Source organism: Schistocerca serialis, chromosome 11 (assembly GCF_023864345.2).
Source record: "Schistocerca serialis cubense isolate TAMUIC-IGC-003099 chromosome 11, iqSchSeri2.2, whole genome shotgun sequence".
Classification (NCBI taxonomy): Eukaryota; Metazoa; Arthropoda; class Insecta; order Orthoptera; family Acrididae; genus Schistocerca; species Schistocerca serialis.
The window spans coordinates 91,303,835-91,321,620 of NC_064648.1; positions in this window are offsets into that span (position 1 = coordinate 91,303,835).

The window sequence follows — 17,786 nt, forward strand, 5'->3', positions numbered from 1 at the left end:
TATGCTGACAGGACATTCGAGTCCAGTCGATTTTGTTATCTGCAAAGTACACTAGCCAATACCAGTGGCACAAAGGTAGTGCCAAATTACAAACTATCCTGTAACAACAGAAGTATTGCTGGACAATGTACAGTAAATAATATGTAATAACCTGAGAAATTCAGAATTAGTTTGAAGAAATAGAACAGTATTTGGAAAGAGAGTAACATTTTGAAAATAACAAATAATGCAAGTAGAGTTTTCAGTTCTTATTGAAGCTCGCAATTCCCCCCCCCCCCCCTCTCCTCCATTCTCAAGGGAAAAATGTGATAACATAAAAGTGCAAGAAAGATGTGTACAATGTTGGAAATGATGAAAAGGAAAATCTCACTATGCTTTTTACAGCATATGCTGCTGTAAAGCTTGCTAAGAACATGCTTTTCTCCCTCCCCCCCCCCCTCCCTCCCTCCCTCCCTCTCTCTCTCTCTCTCTCTCTCTCTCTCTCTCTCTCTCTCTCTCTCTACCTCTCTCCTTGTGAAGAGTATTCCTGTAATAATAGCGAATAGCATACCAAGAACATGAGGGTGACACAGTGGAGATTTGTTTTCTGGTACAGATGTCTGATACAACTATTCCACAGCAAAGCTTGCTTTCAATAGGTGTGGTACCAGTGCACTCCCATAGGATAACAGAATATTATGTCCTCCAGGAATCACATTGGGTACACCACATAAACTGTACAGCAACTACAATGTTTTGTGAGCAAGTAATACCAGTCAGTATCTTTAATTTTAACATAATTCTTGACTCCCATAATTACCTGCTTATACGTGTGCTTGTACTACAGGTTATTGGTAAAGCAAATACTAATTGGATAGATCTTCACAATTTTAATACTTAGCAGAAGTTCTGAAAAAAAAAGTAAATTGTTATATTGGTGTGTCACCTCTATGGTGAATTAAGAGGTACTGACTGGTTTCTTTGAACATTTAATAGAAGCCTTCTTTTTACCTGCTATTGATTAAGAGCCATCCCAAGTTCTGTACAGAACAATCTTTCGCATTTTTCATGACGTTTGTTATTCTGTACACTAATATTTCTTCTTCTAAATGGTAAATAATGCATTCAGACATTGTTCCACTTGGCATATGAAAAGTAACTGACTACACCCATGTATGTACAGATTCCAAATTGTCTGTGAATTTGAGTTACAAACTTTTTTAAATAGAAATATGAAGATCACAATACTTTGGGTCTACAATAACTCAAATGTAAAATACTTTAGTTTCCTATGGGAAACTTTGTTCTTTACAAGACTTGTGCAACTGCTTTCACTCTTAATGGCAAACTAAATGGTTTATGTTAAAGTTAAGTAGCAAAAAGTGTAACCATTGTTATATATTTTCTGTGAAGTAAGATTGCTTAATGTTAATTCCTTCCTTTGGCATCATAACTTGATAATTTCAGTTCCGTATGGGACATATGAACTAACAAAATGAAATGCTTTTATTACCATGACCAAACAAAATCTTTTTAACATGTAGTACACAGTTCAAATCAGCAAAAGGTGTACCCGTGTAATTAAGGTAAATGTTCATGAAAATTAGGCATGTAACATGAATACTGAAATTTCCTAGATTTCCAAGTGTAACTGTAATCACTGTATTCTGTACTTTGTAGTGCTAGAAAGATAATTACATATGATTATTTGCATTCTCCCCGCCCCCCCTCAACACAGGAAAATATAACAGAAAGACCTCCTAGCAAAATAAAGACAAAATTCACAATATTAGGTTTTGCCTGACTCAGGCCCCCTTATTATAGAATGGTTCTAAAGTAATAAGAATGCTTATGATCAATTGGAACATTGTGTTCATTATAGGAAGTATTAAAACAAAAATTAACAGAGTAACAATTTTATTGCTCTTATGTTGCAGAGTATCCACAAACATTACTTTTTGAAACATAGGACCACTGCATACTCCATTAGATCACACCCATCCTATGATTAAACTGTTTTCTTAAAGTGATAAATTCAAGTTGACGTAGTTATTGAGGTAAATATTTTCTCACACTGAAAGCCATTTGTCAAATAAGTCCCAGTACATAATTTTTTCATTAATTTCACACAAATCACCTGTTTTTAAAGCAAGTGCATATTTTGTAACACCAAACATCTTAAAATAAGCTTGTATAATAAACAATTATAATTTTGTTACAATATCTACACAGGATGTAAAGAGTTAATTTTACTTCAATGTGATTCATCCTTTCAAGTTCATCATTGCACAACCACAAATCTATGTACAAAATAGTTTTAAGAAATCTGTAAAAATGTCACACCCATCTGCATGGAATGTCCCATTACATAATCTTTTCCAATTTGAGCACTATACATGATTAAACGATATGAGATTACTTAACTTCTGCCTTACACTTGATTTGTTGTTTAAAATTTTCTCACCAAGACATTTTTTTCCATATGTTTTTAAGCATATGCTGGAGTACAGGGATGCAATCTTACAAACAAGTTGAGTCTGATGTAATCCTCAATCTCAATTTTATAATGGTAATCATGACCAAGAGCAGCAGATAGCTAATCTACAATTTTATTTTTAACACAATGCAAAATCTTGGCCTGAATATACTTCTGTCGCATATCCCCAGCAATCACAAACATCTGAAACAGTTTCTCTGAATATTCTACAACAGGGTACACGCAGTCACTTGTTTCAACCAGTTTTCCCCAGTTAACAAAATTCTACAAATGCATTTTTATTGGCCATATTGGCAAAAGCATAGAGAGCATCACATTCTAAGGCAGATTTAACTACTGGTGGCTTCTGTATGTGAAGACAGTCCTTGTATGTGATCTGCCTTGACAGGTGCAATGACACATACCCTGCAATATAATAGAATATTTTTTGCTTGTAAAATGAGAACTTAATCTTATCATCAAGAAGTGCACACCACTTCTCTACTTCATTTTCTGCAGCACTTTCATCACTTTCTACTACATGCTTTCTTGCATGAAAATCATAAACAGGTGGCAAACAACACACATTAAAATTTGAGCAATTCCCATTCAGTGCAGTGACACTGTTACCTAAGACCAACTTTCTCATGGCACATTTGAACTGGTATGCATTTGGATTGTTGTTCCAATCACCTCTGGACAGATTGCAGGAAAAAAAGCCCTTTGTGGTCTTGTGACAGTTTATATGTTAGCAAATACTTCAGAGGAGATTCAACACTAAGCATACTTGCCAGAGCTATGTGCCTGACTGATTGCATATTGAAAATTATCCCAAAAGCAAAAGTATTTCTTGCATGGAGCAGCAATGGAACACCAATGATTTTTAAGCTTTTGATATAATTTTCAGTGTCTCTGAAAATACCAAGCCAATAAGATTTGTTGTCAAGTCTCAGGGGACTCTTATACCCTTTACCTAATGGATTTCTGGAGTTCCGAATATCAAAAATCCTGTCAATATAATAAAAAAATTCTACTGTTGCTTCACTTCCTTTAAGATTTGGATCACCAACCCTCCTCAAAAACTCTATACTATCTGCCACGCTAGAACTCATAGTCTGTGCAGCTAATGAAACATTCATTTTTCTATTTACATAACATACATGTTGTCCTGATAGTTTGTTGGCAAATGTCATACCATCTTGTTGTACCTTGTTCAATTGCTCAATGAAATGCCATCTAATAATGGCAATTGGAGACTCAATAGCAGATACTTCTGCTAGAGCATTTCTGGCTAACTTAATCATATGACATGTCCAAGATACAATAAACATTGTATTTTTCCACAGGATGAGGAATGTGGCTTTTAAAATCACCGTTGTAAAGGTTTAAAGTACAGCCATGTGAATGTAAAGTGCTTACATTTACCTTGCAGCCATCACATGTAACACCAAACCCTAATGCCAGAACGATGCAGCCTCTCTAAAGCAGATTTTATCAGTGTGGCCTGATTATTTGCCTGTGCACCATTGATAAAGAAATATGCAATCGGGCATTTAAATTTGCCATTAATAGAGACAAGCATGAAAACCAGAGCCTCAGATGCCTCTATTACTTCTTTTGACTGAGGCACTTCCCCACCAAAGTCTAAAAAAATCTGTGTATAGCTTAGTTCCTCGGTCCCAAACTACTTGCTTCCTAATTGCCATACTGTCTACAATTAGACATGAATCACTGAACTGGTCCCTTACAATTGGGTTAAATCAATGGACTTAAAAACACTTGCCACCCATTTGGAAATCAATGATTTATGGGGCAGAGGCATTAATTTTTGCAGGTATTCATATGCTGCTGGTGAATAAAAGTACACAGCCATAGCAAACATTTTTCACATTAGTTGTGTATCTATTACCCTTTGACGAGAGAGAATTGTTCACTAAATTGCACACTGATTCCACTTGTGTTCCTTTCTGATGATGGAGGAAGTTATGTAACTTCTCAGGATGATGGCCCTTCTCCTTCAATGAACTTATGATGTCATCCATGGAAAACACTATCTTCTCTCTTCTTCGAAGTTTTTCACGGATGCACTTCAGTTTACGTTTTAATTCGTGCACAATGTCTGAGAAAAAATTGCAAGTTTCGGTCACCTTGTCTTCCATTTCTACTTTCGACTGTATACCACAATCAATTACTGAAGAACCAACTGCACTCTGAAATAAAGAAATAATTTCGTTATATATGAATGAAATAACTCAAGGCTTGATGAAAAAATAATATAAGAAAGCTTTGGGGGTGTGAAAACATCATAATAACGTTTTCGACACAATTCGCAGCTTCTGCATTGGATAAATGGGACATGCTTTCCACGGAAGAATTCTCATTGACAACATTCTCCACGAAATCAGTAGCTCCTGCAGGGGGCAAATCGAGCACGGATTCCATGACAGAATGCTAAAAACAAAAATATGGACCTGGATTACAACATTGCTTAGACCTATGTAGCCCATTTGTGTCCGTACGAAATAAATTCACAAAAGTAAAAAGCAGACACATAGCAAGGAAATTAATTAGCTACCTCAAATGGAGAAGCATCGTTGTCACTCAAAACTCAAAATCCTAACAACATGTCGTCGTGGCTGTTTATTTGGTGGCATCAAATATGTCGGAAAGTCAAAAACTGATGGTACTGCTTCGGGTTTGAGACGTTTCTTCCACGTTCCAGGGCTCAGTACATACTCATCTTGTCGGAAATGGATTCTGCAAAGAAAACTGCAAGACGTAGGAAAAAAACCTTTCCGCTTCACGGAAGTAATCCACTTCTTTAGCAGCTCTGGGTGCTTTAGAGGAAACCTGTTCAAAAACATCGAATTAGCAAACGCACTAAGTCTGTTTTTTTGTCGTACTGTATCGGTAGTCCTATTACCTGTGAAATGGTGAGTCACTTTCCTTATTCCATCGCTTTGTAAAGTTGAAATCGGAACAAGAAATCACCATTTTGATATTCCTTATACACCGTACAGACCGAGAAAAACTTCTTGTCAAATTCGAATATGGCGGACAATACAGACGACAGTAATCACCTGGTAGAGCCATCTATCGGTAGGTCCGGTAGTTGAGCATCCCTCATTTCGCTACCTTTAGACGCCTGTTGATCAGGAGCGTCAAAGTAATTCTGCTGTGGCAGAATTGCTTGCTGTAGAAACATCATTTTCAGAAGGCGAAATGCTTAGTTCAAGTTGCGTCGATCGCGGTGTCACCAGCAATCCACTTTTTCTGTTTGTCTGTCCACTCGGTCATGCGTAAATAAATTCATAGAAAAAAGTGAACAGCGAGATGAATGAAGTGCACAGAAAACTAATATAGGTGAACTTGAAAGACATAATCCAACATTGCACACACGGAACTCAATGCCCCTATCACTACGCAGGATCTCATTGCTACCCTCCGCACAAAACGCAACACCGCTCCTGGTCACTATCGTGTCACCTACCGTCACCTTCGTGAAGGTCCTGTCTCTTTCCTCTCCACCCTGGCCAGGTTCTACAATGTAGTCCTGTCCACCGGTTACTACCCTGACCTGTGGAAAACCTCCCGTATCCTCATGTTCCTTAAACCCAGCAAACCGCCGTCCGCCGTCTCCTCCTACCATCCCATCAGCCTTACCTCGGTCTTCAGCAAGGTCCTGGAATCTATCCTCACCCGACGCATCCAACAGCATCTCCGCCAGCAACGCCTCCTTCCCGTTACCCAGTGTGGCTTTCGGCCGTCCTTCTCTTCCGACGACCTTCTCCTTCACCTCACTCATCTCCTTTCCGACCAGCTTAATTCCTGTCGCTCCGCAATCTTCCTCTCCCTGGACCTTGAACGTGCCTATGACCGCATATGGCATTCCGGTCTCCTCTTCAAGCTCCAAACCTTCGCCCTTCCCATTAACTACGTCCGTCTGATCGGCTCCTTTCTCTCCCTCCGTCCTTCCTATGTCACCATCCATAACAGAGATTCCTACACCTTTTTCCCCTCCGCCGGTGTGCCCCAAGGCTCCGTCCTCTCCCCCCTTCTGTACCTTTTGTACACGGCGGACATGCCGCCGCCGTCACCCCCCGTCCACCTTCTCCAGTTTGCCGATGACACCGCCTTCCTTGCCCTTGCCCCCTCCCTGCAGCGCTCCCAACACCTTCTCCAATCCCATCTTGACCAGTTCACCGCTTGGTGCAACCAGTGGTTGCTCAAGGTCAATCCCTCCAAAACCCAGGCGATCATTGTAGGCAAAACCACCCCTTCCTTCCGCCTCCTTGATTTCTACATCACCATCTATGGCCGTCCTATCGCCCTCACTCCCACCCTTAAGTACCTTGGCGTCACCCTCGACCGTCGCCTCTCCTGGACTCCCCACCTCCGGACAATCCAAGCCAAGGCACGCTCCCGACTCAGTCTCCTCAAGCTCCTCTCCGGCCGTACGTGGGGTCTGGACCCCTCCACCATCCTCCACACTTATAAATCCCTCATCCACCCTATCCTTTGTTATGCCCATCCGGCTTGGATCTCCGCCCCCCTTCTTTTTATAAACCCCTCCAAATCCTTGAACGCCATGCTCTCCGCCTCGCCTATCGCATCCGTCTCCCCTCCCCTACGCGGATCCTGTACGATCTCATCACCTTGCCCCACCTCCATCTTTTCCTTGAAAGGATACGGATCCTGTACACCTCCCGTAAACTCGATCCTCCTCACCCGCTCATCTCCCCGATCCTCTCTCACCCCCATCCGCTGCCGCGCCTGTATTCGCACGTCCCACCCGGTCTCCATCTCTCCACCCACCTTACCCTCTCCCAAGGTGGCTTCCGCCAGCTCCCCCTCCCTGATGTTGTCCTCCTCCCCTCCATCTACCCCTCCTATCAACTTTGACCCTGCCCCACCCCCCACTTCCGGTGTCTAGGCACCCTTCTCCCTTCTCTTCCCTTCCCTTCTCTTTCCTTTTCTCCCGTCCCCTCCCTCCACCCCTCTTCCCCCGGGCTTCCCTTCCCCCTTCCTTCCTCCCCCCACTCTCACCTGCCCGTGGCATCTCTGCTCTCCCCTCTCGCTCTCCCACTCCCCTTCCTCCTCCTCCTCTCTTGGCAGGTCCCCGGACTCGCACACGCATAGTGAACATTCGCGCGCCGGAGATCATCGCCATCAGTGTCTCGTGTGTGTGCTTCATTTTGTGTTTCGCGTTCTTTCGCAGTTATAACTTCACTGTTCAAATGTGCCGTCGCCGTCCTCCGTGTTTTGTGCTCCGTGTCAACAAGTGTTAGTGTTTTTATCATTCAGCGTGAACGGCTTCATGTTTATTGTTTTTTTGTATTCTCCATTTTTTGCCCGCCGTTTTTTATATTGTCTGTGTCATCTCTATGTCATGTTATGGTTCCACTTAAGGCTGAAGAGCAGCGTAATATGCTGCTGACAGCCCGCCTGTGTAGGTGATTAAAATTACAATAAAGAAAAAAAAAAAGACGTAATCCATCTCCGGCGGTACTCCGCAAGGTTACCGCCCTTTGATTGTGCCATTCCTGCACTAATCGAAGTGCTAGGTTTTTCAGGTGCCAGCCAGCCAGCCAGCCAGCCAGCCAGCCCAGGAGCAGCAGCAGCAGCAGCTCCGGCCCCGTCCGTGGCAGCAGCAGCAGCAGCTGCGGCGTTCCTGCCACCCGTCGTCGCCGTCACCGTCGCCATCAGTGCCAGCGCCAGCAGCGTGGGACTCTGGTCTTCGTCCGTCTTCCTCTGTCTTCATCTTCCTCCATCTTCATCTTCATCACTCTTCGTCTTCATCTGTCCCCAGTTCTTGTCCTTTCTTTTTCGTCCTGTGCGTTTTTGTTTCTCCCTGTCATCATGTCAGCCCCCACCACCACTACCACCACAGCCATAGTTTATACTTCCCCCTCCGCCACCACCACCACCATAACATGGTATGCCCAGTCACACCCCCCTCTTTCCATCCCGCCTCTTCTCACTCTCCCTTCGCCCTCGCTCTTTGTCGCCCCCTTTCCAGCTTCTTCCTCCCGCTCCTCTCCCTCTGATCCTTTCCCCCCACTCCCCCGGCCAGTCACTGCAGCTCCAGCTAAGATGGTGGCCCGTCGAGCCACTGCCCATGCCCAACTATCCCCATCGCCCTCGCCATCACCGCCACCACCGTCGCCGTAGCCGTTGCCTTCACTGTCACCATCTACAGCACCGACTGCTGCATCACCACCGGGACCTGCCCCTTTCCGTCACCTCCCTATAGCTCCCGTCCCTCATATCACCACCCACCCTTCTGCCGCCGTTAAATGCCCTAGTGGCACCACCACTTCCTCCGCTCTCAAAAAGGCCACGCCCAATCTTCCTTCGCTGCGGTCGCAGGTTTGAATCGTGCCTCGGTCATGGATGTGTGTGATGTCCTTGGGTTAGTTAGGTTTAAGTAGTTCTAAGTTCTAGGGGACTGATGACCATAGATGTTAAGTCCCATAGTGCTCAGAGCCATTTGAACCATTTGAACCAATCTTCCTTCCCCCCCCCAGGATGCCATTGATGTCTCCCCACCAGGCCCTGTTCCCTCCTCCTCCTCCTCCTCCTCCTCCTCCTCCTCTTCCTCCTCCTCCTCCTCCCCCCCTCTTTATACAAATACCTCCTCCCCCGTCCCAATCCTTCTCTTCTCGAGACCCAGAATCTCTCCCTCCTCCTCCGCCAACACTTCCCTGGTCCCCCATCTCTCTCCTCACTCCCAGACGGGATTCCATTCTCATCTCCTCTCCAAGCCCAACCCTCCATACTGACATCCTCTCCCACCTCCCCATCACCCATTTTGGCCCCAACGCCTCCATCACCCCTGCTCCTTCTCCGTCTCCTACCCACCAACCCCAACCCCCACGTCGCCCGCCAACCCTCACTGCTGTGATCACTCGGCTTAGCCCGACGATCACGGAGGAGGAGGTGTTGGTGGAGCTCAAGGCGCATCCCACAATGGAGGGGCGGGCCGTCCGCTGCATTTTCAACTCGGCCAGCCCCACCCACCTTATGCGGGTTTTCTCCGAGGACGCCCCCTCCATTGACCATCTCCTGATGGAGGGTGCCCTCCTCTTCAACCAGCGCTACAAGGTCGAACCCTCCCATTCCCCTCCTCAGTCCCTGCGCTGCCAGAGGTGTCTGCGCTATAACACACACCCAACAGCCGAGTGCCGCGAGGCCCCCACCTGCCCGCATTGTAGACAAGCGCACTTCCTCCGGCAGTGCCCTAACCTTCAATCCCCTCCCTCCTGCAATACCTGCAATCTCCCCCATCCCACCTACTCCCAAAAGTGTAAAGCCTGACCCCCTCCGACCACTCCTGAACTCACCGTCCCTGTCCGTCCTCTGGACGCCCCCACCCCTCCCAGCAATACCCTTCGCCCGCCCCCTTACCGCTGAGGACATCATCAGATTCCTCACCATCGTCCTTCAGAATTTTCATCCTTTTCAGCGCCCCCCCACTCTCCAACAGATATCCCTCGCCGCCCGTTCCATTTTCCAACTCAAAATGAACGCCACCTACTCCAACAACCAGGCACATTTCACCATCTCCCGTCTCGACACCCTTGTCTAAATCCCTGACATGGTGCGACAGACCGTATCCTTTTCAACAATATCCGCTCCCTTCCCGTCAACAAGAACCTCTTCCTGCACACCCTTGCCACCCACCGTGTGGATGCCTTCCTCCTCAAAGAAACCTTTCTCCAATCCCACCACACCATCCACACTTCGCCCTACCTCCTCCACCGCTCCGATAATCCGCTCACGATTGCGCGTGGCGGAGTTGCCATTGGTCACCACCGCCAGATCCCTGTTCGGCTCCAACCTCTCCTTCCCGACCCCACCGAACAACTGATCCTTAGTCTCTTCTTCCATGGCCTTACCGTTACCTGCAACACCATCTATGTCCGCCCTAACGCCCCTGTTCCCTTCGACTTCCTCTCCCACATTGACCGTACCTTCTCCTCCTACGTGATCGCCGCTGACCTCAACATCCATAGTCGTTCCGCTGCCTAGTTACGGCAGTGGCATCGGTTCCTCTCCTCCCTTCAAGATGACCTCATCCCCATCCACCAGCACACCCGTCCCAAATCCAACACCACTCCCGATGTTATCCTTTCCTCCCCCAACCTCCTTGGTCACATAACGATGGATGTCCTGGAGCCTATTGGTAGCGACCATCTCCCTGTCCTCCTCACTGTTTCAGACGGTCGTCGCCCCTGCCCAGACCCTCGCAATGACCCTCCCCCTGAGTACATCCATGAATATTCCCGTGCCAACTGGAATGCCTACTGGGATACCCTTTCCACCCAGGCCGATAGCCACCCCTTCACCTAGCATCACCCTGACGATGTAACCCATGCCACCTCCTTTCTCCAGCAGACCTTGTCTGAGGCCGTGGAGGCCCACGTCCCTACTGTCGCCATCCACCCCCACCGTCCTACCTTACCCCCACAGGCCGTCCTCCTCTGTGAATCCCGCTGTCTCTACCATGCCTTCCTCTGCACACGTGACCCAGACACACTACGACGTCACCGGCAACTCCAGCGACAGATTCGTAATTTGCTCGCGCCTAAGAAATGATGGGACTGGCGACAGACATGCACCCGTTTAAATGCTACCCTATCAACTCGTCCAAGTTCTGGTCAGCCTTCCGTTGCGTTGCCGGAACTAAACCCTCCCTCTACTATCCTCTTCTCCATGATGATCACCCCTTCCCAGACTCCCTTAGTAAGGCCAATCACTTTGCCTCTAACCTCTCCGATGTGTTTTCCATCCCCGATGATCCCCCGTTCGATTACTCCCTCTTCCCAGATGTCCGCGATCGAGCTGACAACTCTGTCCCTCCCCTCGCACCTGGTTTCCTGTACTTGGACAACATTGCACACACGGAACTCTGCCCCTATCACTACACAGGATCTCATTACTACACTCGGCACAAAACGCAACACCGCTCCTGGTCACGATCGTGTCACTTACCGTCACCTTCGTGAAGCTCCTGTCGCTTTCCTCTCCACTCTGGATAGGCTCTACAACGTAGTCCTGTCCACCAGTTACTACCCCGACCTGTGGAAAACCTCCCGTATCCTGATGTTCCTTAAACCCGGCAATCCGCTGTCTGCTGTCTCCTCCTACCGTCCCATCAGCCTTACCTCAGTCTTCAGCGAGGTCTTGGAATCTATCCTCACCCGACGCATCCACCAGCATCTCCGCCAGCACCATCTCCTTCCCGTTACCCAGTGTGGCTTTCGGCCATCCTTCTCTTCTGACGACCTTCTCCTTCACCTCACTCATCTCCTTTCCGACCAGCTTAATTCCCGTCGCTCTGCGGTCTTCCTCTCCCTGGACCTCGAACGTGCTTATGACCGCGTATGACATTCTGGTCTCCTCTTCAAGCTCCAAACCTTCGCCCTTCCCATTAACTACGTCCGTCTGATCGTCTCCTTTCTCTCCCACCGTCCTTCCTACGTCACCATCCATAACACAGATTGCTACACCTTTTTCCCCTCCGCCGGTGTGCCCCAAGGCTCCGTCCTCTCCCCCCTTCTGTACCTTTTGTACACGGCGGACATGCCGCCGCCGTCACCCCCCGTCCACCTTCTCCAGTTTGCCGATGACACCGCCTTCCTTGCCCTTGCCCCAACCCTGCAGTGCTCCCAACACCTTCTCCAATCCCATCTTGACCGGTTCACTGCTTGGTGCAACCAGTGGTTGCTCAAGGTCAATCCCTCCAAAACCCAGGCGATCATTGTAGGCAAAACCACCCCTTGCTTCCGACTCCTTGATTTCTATCTCACCATCTATGGCCGTCCTATCGCCCTCACTCCCACCCTTAAGTACCTTGGCGTCACCCTCGACCGCCGCCTCTCCTGGACTCCCCATCTCCGGACAATCCAAGCCAAGGCACACTCCTGACTCCGTCTCCTCAAGCTCCTTTCCGGCCGTACGTGGGGTCTGGACCCCTCCACCATCCTCTACACCTATAAATCCCTCATCCGCCCTATCCTTTGTTACGCCCATCTGGCCTGGATCTCCACCCCCCCCCTACCTTTTATAAATCCCTACAAATTCTTGAATGCCATGCTCTCCGCCTCGCCTATCGCATCCGTCTCCCCTCCCCCACGTGGCTCCTGTATGATCTCATCCCCTTCCCCCACCTCCTCCTTTTCCTTGAAAGGATACGGATCCTGTATACCTCCCGCAAACTTGATCCTCCTCATCCGCTTGTCTCACCCATCCTCTCCCACCCTCGCCTGCTGCCGCACCTGCATTCCCACGCCCCACCCAGACTCCATCTCTCCACCCTACTTACCCTCTCACAAGGTGGCTTCCGCCAGCTCCCCCTCCCTGATGATGTCCTCCTCCCCTCCATCTACCCCTCCTACCAACTTTGATCCTCCCTCCCTGTGCCTGTGTCTGTTCCTTGGGCAACCTCCGTCCCTCCTTCCTTTCTCCCCACTCCTCCCCTGGGCCTCCCCTCCCCTGTACCTCTATTCCTCCTCCCATCTCCTCAGCCATTGGCATCTTTTTCTCTCCCCCCTCTCCACCCCCCGTCACCCTTCTTCCCCTCTTGGCAGATCCCCGGACTCGCACACGCTATGTGGACTTTCGCGCGCTGGAGATCATCTGCATCAGTGTCTCGTGTGTGTGATGTCGTTTTGTGTTTTTAGTGTCCGCCGTCACGCTTCTACGTTCACTTGTCTGTCGGATTCGACAGTGTTATGTGCGCCGTGTCAACGTGTTTTCAGTGTCGTTATTGTCGAGTGTGAACAGCTCCATGTTTTTGGTGTATCTGCGACCACTATTTTTTGCCCGTCACTATGTTCATTTTAATACTCCATTATTGTACTGTTATTGTCAACACTATGGCTGAAGAGCGATGTAGCATGCCGCTGTCAGCCTACCTGATTGTTCAGTTATTAAAATAACAATAAAGGAAAAAAAAGACGTAATCATGTTAGATAAATCCTTGCATACCGGCCGTGACTTTGATGTAAGTTACAACGGTAAATATTTATTGACTAAAAGAAGTCTGTCACTTAGTTAACATGGGTTGGAGGCATAGCATGAAAGTATTTAGGACTATTGGGTTATTAAGAAAGCTTCGAGTCCTTACTAAAAGTTGAACAATATTTTGGGGGATGAAGATTGTACCATAAAAAAATTATACGGAACTAAACTATCGACCTACTATAAATATAAATCCGTCCTGGCGACAGCAGTGTCACCTGCTGAGGTATAACGTAGTCCAGCACATGCACAGTATATGTTGTATCGGTGAGCATGCTGTCTGTGTGTACAATGTGGAAGGTACATGATCTATCTGAGATTGGGCAAGGGCAGAGTGTAACGGCCCGGAGGCTTGGCACGAGCATTTCGGAAACAGCGCAACTTGTGACGTGTTCAAGGAGTACTGTGATTAGTGTCTTCAACACGTGGCGAAACCGAGGTGGAACCAAGTCCAGATGTCAGAGGGTTGGGTGGCCACTCCTCATTACAAATGACGGACATTGTAGGCTGAGTGGACTCGTAAAATAGGACAGGTAGCAACCTGTGCCCTCGGACGTTAATCTGAGAAGAGTACAAGTGTGTCTGAACACACACAAGACGGAATGCTCCTAACGAAGGGCCTCTGCAGCTGACGACCCTGGCAAGTGCCAATGTTAACATTATAATGTCGGTAACTACGACTGAAATGGACTCGTGGCCATCGGCACTGGACATTGGGGTAGTGGAAGAGCATTGCACAGTGTGATGAATCCCAGTCTTTCAGGGAACAGCTCCTTGACACCCATACTTCAGGATGGATACAACCTGGTGGCAACTACATTGTGCTCTGGGGAACTTTCATGTAAACATCCATGGGTCCAGTGGAGCTTGTGGAAGGCACCATGAGGGCCAAGGAGTATTGTACACTCGTTGCAGACCACATAGTTCATGATGTTCATGTTTCCTGATGGCAGTGGCATTTTTCAGCAAGATAATGCACCATGTCACAATGAAAAGAGTGTGACACAGTGTTTCAAGGAATACAGTGGCGAGTCCCAATTGATATGCTGGCCCCCCAACTCTCGAGATGTGAACCCAACCAAACCCATCTGGGATGTGACTGAAACTGGCATCAGAGCTCATCACCTTCCTTACAGGAATTAGGTAACTTGTGTGTGCAGATGAGGTACCAACCAGCCATTCGGCAGGTGGTCATAATGGTCTGGCTGATCAGTGTTTGTAGGTTAGAAACAAGAGCAGGCCTAGTACCAATCATTGTGGCACTCCATGTGTTATGTTCCTCCATTCTGAAGTTATTTTCAAGCCTGAGGTACAGTCTGTTCCTGTCATGAAGTTAACGTCCCATCCATGCAAGAGAGACACCATTAATGCTGTAATGCTTTATTTTGAAAAGTATAACTTTGCGTTCCACACAATCGAAGGGTTTGGTTGGGTCACAGAATATGACAATAAGATTTTTTTCTTGTTTAGCTCCGCTAGCTAAGACTTTATTTCCGAGGCCTTGTATTGCTTTGTGTGTGGATAATCCTTTATAAACACCAAATGGGGAGGCAGTTAACAAGTTCTCTTCAGTTAATTGAGTCCGTATTCTATCACATGCCACTTTCTCAATCACTTTTGAAAAGCCTGGAAGGAGTGATATAGTTCTGTAATTAAAAGTGATTTTCTGTGTTTGTCCAGTTTCTAGATTGGTGTGACAGCATATTTACGTCCGTCAGGAAATATGCTCTGAGTGATTTACTGATTGTTCATAAAGATAATGCTCTCAATCTCAGCACAAGATGTCAAAACTGTTCTAGAAACACTACAGCAAAATTACTCCTTTTTATGGCCTGATTATTTCCACAATCAAGTGATAATTAAATGTAAACCCTAGCTGCAACCAGGCGTTGATATACTTCATTGGGGAGATGTTGAAAATGTGTGCCTTGACTGGGACTCGAACCTGGGACCTCCTCCTTACATGGCAGATGCTCTATCCATCTGAGCCACCGAGAGCGCAGAGAATAGTGCACCTGCAGGCACTTATCCCTTGCATGCTCCCCGTGAGATGCACATTCCCAACATGTCCACACCACTACATTCGTAGTGCGCCTAATAGATGTTTGCCCATCATTCTCATTACTCATGTCAGATTAATCTACCAAGTCCCGTACATGTTCGGGCATAGTGTGTGCGTTCACACAAGAAGGTTGATGGCCAGGAAGCCATATTTTTTAACTATATATGACGGTAGTATCTGTTCCCGGAAGAACAGTTACCGTAGATGACCATGCAGCTTTGATAGAATGAAATGATAATTAAGTGGACACCCTAGCTGTAACCAGGCGTTGATATACTTCATTGGAGACATGTTGAAAATGTGTGCCCCAACTGGACCTCGAACCCGGGATCTCCTGCTTATACGGCAGATGCTCTATCCATCTGAGCCACCGAGGGCACAGAGAATAGTGCGCCTGCAGGCACTTATCCCTTGCATGCTCCCCGTGAGACGCTCATTCCCAACATGCTTAACCTTTGTTTCTGTTCCCAAAGGCCAAGACCCATCTTTGGATGTGACACTTTATTCTACCATTCCCTCCTTAAATTCCAGACTGAAAAATCTGTACTCCTTACCCACCTTGCCCTTGACAAATAAACTGCCTTCCAAACTGCCATTCCCGACAGCTGCTTTCTCTCTTGAAAATCCTACCTCTCAGCCCCTTAATGTGCTAACACACTCAGTGTGGTTCTCCTTGAAGCCAGCCATGAACTTGAACAAAACCTCTCACCATCTTAAGAACCTGTGTAGCCAATTGCTCAAATACTGCAATAGTTGTGTCCAACTCCTACACCAATCACCACCTGGAATGTGTCCAATTTATTTCCAATGCTCTCCCACAGGGTGCTATCCTTGTTATGTACCATCAACACAACTTTGCTTTACACTGATACCCACATACACATGGTCTCTCTGTCCTAGAATGCCACCTCTTCCAACAGTTGCCTGAAAGTCTTTCTAAAACTTCCTTTATTGTCAGACAAGCCAGCTCCAGCCCTACCCATAACTACTTCACGTCTGAGGACCAGACCTGCAAACAAATCAGAGGCAAAGCCATGGGGACCAGGGCACCCCATTCCTATGACAACCTTTTCATGGGTGCATGAAAGAGGCATTCCCCAAGACCTATAAGCTCCCCCCCCCCCCCCTGGTTCGACACATATTCACCGACAACATCTTTGTGGTCTGGACTTGTGGTGAAGAACAATTTCTCCTCCTCTTCCTGCAAAAACTTAACTAATTTTCCCAAATCAAATTCACCTGGTCTTTTTTCGAACCCAAAGAAAATTCCTTTCATGCTGACTTCTGCCTCACTGAAGCTCACATCCAAACCTCAGTCCATATAAAACCAACAATACCTACACTTTATGAAAGCTGCCACCCTGTCTACATCAAATGCTCCCTTCCCTACAACCCAGGCATCTGCATCTACATCTACATCTAGAGAGATACTCCACAAGCCACCGTATGGTGTGTGGTGGAGGGTACACTGTACCACTGCCAATCATTTTGTTTCCTGTTTCACTCACAAATAGAGCAAGGAAAAACGACTGTCTGTATGCCTTGGTATGAGCCCTAATTTCTCATGTCTTATCTCTTTGGTCCTTACATGCAATGTATGTTGCTGGCAGTAGAACCATTCGGCACTCAGTCTCAAATGCAAGTTCTCTAAATTTTCACAATAGTATTTCTCGAAAAGAATGCTGCCTTCCCTCCAGGGATTCCCATTTGAGTTCCCAAAGCATCACCGTAGCACTTACATGTTGTTCCAACCTACCAGTAACATATCCAGAAGACCATCTCTGAATTTCTTCAATGTCTTCCTTCAATCTGACCTGGTACAGGTCCCAAACACTTGAATAGTACTCAAGAATAGGTCACACCAGCATCCTGTATGTGGTTTCCTTCACAGGTGAATCACTCTTTCCTAAAATTTTCCCAATAAACTGAAGTTGACCATTCGCCTTCCCTACCACAAACCTTATATGACATTCCATTTCATATTGCTTTGTAACATTATGACCAGATATTTAATTGACTGGAGTGTATCAAGCAGGTCACTAGTAATACTGTATCTGAACATTACAGGTTTGTTCTTCCTACTCATCCTCATTAACTTACATTTTTCCACATTTAGAGCTAGCTGTCATTCATCACACCAAATAGAAATTTCGTCTAAGTCATCTTGAATCTTCATGCAGTGATTCAGCTTTTACACTTTACTATACACTGCAGCATCATCAACAGACAACAGCAGATTGATGC